This window comes from Gymnogyps californianus, chromosome 7 (assembly GCF_018139145.2).
Source record: "Gymnogyps californianus isolate 813 chromosome 7, ASM1813914v2, whole genome shotgun sequence".
NCBI classification, from domain to species: Eukaryota; Metazoa; Chordata; class Aves; order Accipitriformes; family Cathartidae; genus Gymnogyps; species Gymnogyps californianus.
The window spans coordinates 44,776,805-44,781,337 of NC_059477.1; positions in this window are offsets into that span (position 1 = coordinate 44,776,805).

A 4,533-nucleotide genomic window follows, 5' to 3' on the forward strand; every position below is an offset into this window, starting at 1 on the left:
TGAGGGTGGGCAGGGAGGGTGGGGATGTCCATGTACTTAAATAGGTTTTGTTTGGGCTTTTTTAAATGCCTCTGTTGCCGCATCATATAATAACTGATTGCTTCCAGTGTTAATGAATGAACAGGAGGATGAGCGAGATACTGTAGAGATTGTTTGGGTTTTGGTTTATTTGAAGATTATTATTTAACTCAAAAAGCAATAAGAACTTGCAGTGGTCTTCTAATACTTAGTGTTAGTGATGGCTTTTTTATGTACCGGTTTGGAAATTGGAGATTATATTTGATATTATGTGGCTGTTCCATTATGGAATATTGCAGGTGTAAACTCTTGCATTTCAGCATTCCTGGCGGATATGCAACTTGATAAAGACCTAAGGTTGTTTAGTTTAATCAGACTTTTTTAGATCCCACCTTCACTGTTCAAAGCACTGGTTATCAATGTGTTTTCTAGTGTTGTCACTTCTTTATAAATAAAGACAATAGAGGTATGCATCTCTACTGGTATTGTCCATTTTATTTAAACATGGATATCTACCAGAACTTACACTTGAAAGCTATAGTCTGTGGTATATCTTTACTAATGTTTGTAAATTCTTATGCAGATATTTAAGATTGTTTCTGACCATTTTGGACTGAAATGCTTTATATGAATGGTGGTACAATAAATTGTCATACATTTATTGGAATTGTATTTGCTATAAATATTTATGTTAGCTTTTTTAATTACTACAGTAACAGTGTATGTGCGAAGAGTGCAGTATGTTGAAATACCTTGAGTTTAGTTTGTAGTTACAGTATGTGGAACTAACTTGTGTGGAAGAAGAGATGTGCCTTAACAACTGAAATGAACTCAAGTGATTTTTAGAGTTAACTTTGCTAACATTACATTAGATGGCCTGTCATTTGTAAGACTTGAAAGAAAATGGAATGCTAAAGAAATTGCACATTTCTGTGCTCATTGTGGTAACCTTAGGCATTGGATATTCAGTGCCAACACTCAGAAGTATCATTCCAGCAATTAGTTGAAATACAGCTCTCTTTCAGACATTCATTTGAAAAGTGCAGGTCCAGGCATACGTGAAAGTGTTTCTAACTCATTTCTGAAGAAAGTGAATTCAGGTTTATAATAAAAGTTAAATGTTTAATCCTTTCTGAGTTAGTTGGTATAGCTTAATAAAACATTATACAGTGAAGCAGACAGTATTTCATATGCACTCAATATATTTAGAGTTACAAGCATGAGCTCTGATAGCCTAATAAATTGATGACTTGAAGGATATTTTAAAAATTTTTTTCTGTCCTTGTAACAAATAGCATTCCATGGAGGTGAGCAATTTAAGTAGCTGCAGTTCCATGTATGAATTTGGTTCAAGTGAGTTGTCACTTTGTTGTCCTGCAGCCTTGTTGAGCTCCAGTGCGAATGAAGGAGTGACATGGGGGAATATAGTGGTGGAATCAGTGAAGAGCAGAGGGTCTGAATGCACCAACTGGGAGGAATGCTGCCGCCAGCCCCAGCTGCCTCCCCCGAGGAGAGCTCCGCCTCGCAACGCAGACCCCTGCTAGCTGTAGAAGGGTAGAGTCTGGGAGCAGCCGGGATTTGTTGTCTTCCGTATACCTGCGCTGTGAGATCTCTGTCCATGGGAGCATCTGTCTGCAAGCCTTTGGGGGTCCATGCAAGTGTATTTGTGTCAGCACAAAGCATATACATGTTCATCCAGGTGTCTGTGCAAGCATGCATTTGTCTTGTCTGCTGATGCTATCTGCCTGGGTTTGGCAGGCTTGTTGCTGGTTCTAGCTGTCCCCAGGGGTACCTGATCCTCAGTGGTGGGCCCAGATCTCCCCAATGAGGCCAGTGATGACAGATCCAGGTCTGGACAGCATCATGCTGGTGGGAATAAGCTGCAGAGTTGAGTGCCTCATGTCGTCCTGGGGCCAGTTAAGAGCTGAGGGGTTGATAGGGCCCAAAGGTGTTGCTCAGTGTCATTGTGAGTCCTTAGGGCTGTGGCGCTCTCAGATGTCCTTGGCACCCTCAGATGGAGATGCTTGGAAGCACCTGTCTTGGGGTTCTACAGCTGCTTCTGTGTTGGGGGTGAGGGGGAGAGCATGTTTTTCCATGTCACAATTCTGACTTTTGCTGCTGTGTGTGTACTATTCTTGTGTGTGTGTCAACCTCATCTTCCAGGTTGTTTGCACTGCACTGAGCTGTATTTTTTCAAATGTCCTTCGTCTTGTGCGTTGTTCAGCTCCTCCCAAACCTCGCTATCATTCTGGCTCTTCTGCCACTCTTTCATTATGAGGAAGTGACTTCAGGCTTGATACCACTATCTCTGGACAAGTGTCTTACACAGGAGGTGTAGAAAGATGCTGGAACAGCAAAGGATGAGCAGTGTAAGCTTTCAGCGAGCTTAATGAGCTCAGAAGAACAGAAAAGCCTGGAGTCCTGGGTTACCTAGCATGTAAGAAGGTAGCACTGGAGTTGGAAGAGTAGAGGGTTTAATTCTAGCTGTGGTACCTGTGTTTCAGGCAGTTGAACTAGAAAGAGCCTACAACAATCATCTAACTGAACTATTCTGTTCTAGAGTGAGGTGGGTTGTAGGTCCCTTCCAACTGAACTATTCCATTCTAGAGGCAGGTGTGTGATGTGTGTGGAATTCTGTGTGGTTCTTGTTTCGAAAAAGAAGGGGGTGACCTGTGGGTCACTCTGTGTGCTTGATAGCTACGTGGTACAAATGGTGCAATACTGAAGTCTTGGGACCTCTAGTAAAGGAAGTCGGTGCAGGCTTTGTTGTTGGTTTCTGCATATGTATGTAACCTTGTGTGTCTGGGGTAGGTCGCTGGGTTGAAAATGGAATTGGATAGGAGACTGCAGTGCATTTCTGTTCCAGAAAATGACTTGAAGTCTTGGCTTTTTGTGCAGTCTGAGCACTTGAGAAGAATTGTCAGCCAAGGCTGGCTGGAGGAGTTCCTGAGTTGTGCCCTTGATTTCCACCAAACAGCATGGAAGTGGGTAAATACAGAGAATTGCCTTCTAGTCTACTTGGGACCACCCCATTTGCTACCCTTTCCCCTCACGCTCCCTGTGTTTGCCTTCCAGTGCATTGCAGAGCCCTCTATTGGCCCATCCGTCCCTTCAGCTGTCCTCTGTTTCACTCGGGTTCTCTTATTACCACTCCATTTTCCTTTCTGTTTCCCCAAATCCCTCTGTTTGCATTCCAGTCTCCTTAGAGACCTCATTTGCCCTCTGATACCCCTCAAGAGCCCTCCAGTGGTCTTTTGGCGCACCCCACACAGTCCTCCAATTGCCTTCTGGTTCCCTCAGGACCCCTCAATTTGCTTTTTGGTGCAACCCAGACACCTCCGTTTGCCTCCATTACATCCCACAGCCCTCCATTGGAATTCAGACCCCCTCAGGGCTACTTCATTGCCCTTAGAGTCTGCCATAGAGCCCTTTTCTTTGCCTCTGTTGCACCCCAGAGCCCTTTGTTTATGCTCTGATCCCTTCAGGACACCTTCACATGCTGTCACTCCCATCAGGATTCCCCCCCTTTTGTTTTCTAGTTCCTTCAGGACCCCCTCTCATTGGTGCTCTGATCCCCCTCAGGATCCTTCCATTTCAGTGTTCACCAGATCCCTCTGATTGTCATCTAGTTCCTTCAGGACCCATTGATTTGCCACCCTGTCTTCTCATGACTCATCTGCCGTCCTTGCACACAGGGCGCTCTGCTCCTCTGGTGTCCTCAGATCCCCTTATTACCTCTCCATTTGCCTTTCTGTGTGTCATATGCCCCACTGTTGCCCTTCTGTGCACCCCGGAGCCTTCTGTTCACTCTGAGGATTCGCCATCTGCCCTTCAAACTCTTCAGGACGCCTCCATTCCTCTTTTGGTATGCCCCAGAGCCCTCTGATTCGTAGAATGACGGAATGGTTGAGCATGTTAGGGATCATGAGCGCAAACATCACCACCCCCACCCCCACCCCCCACACATACACACATCCTGTTTAAAGCAGTCAAGTGGAGCAGGTTGCTCAGGACCATGCCCAGTCAGCTTTTTAGTATCTCCAAGGGTGGAAAATGGAAAATCCGCAACTTCTCTGGGTGACCTGTTCCACTGTTTAACCATACTTGCGGTAAAAAAAAAAAAACAACCCAAACTTTTTTTTTCATGTTTAAATGGCATTTCCTGTATGTCACTGCCCATTGTCTCTTGTCCTGTTGCTGGGCACTGAGAAGAGTCTGGCTGCATCTTCTTTACTTCCTCCCATCGGGTACTTATGCACATTGATAGGATTCACCCCCCTCCCTGATCCTTCCCTTCACAAAGCTAAGCAATCTCAGCTCGTTCAGCCCCTCCTCATATGACGCCCAAATCCTTCAGTCATCTTAGTGCATGCATGATTTTATTAACTATGAAGATAATACACTATAGAGATAAAATGTTTGTATAAACATGATTATACAGCTAATGGAAAAGTAGTTTTGTACACTGTGAGTGAAAAATCAATACTGTGAGTGCAAATTTTCTTCCTCCACTGT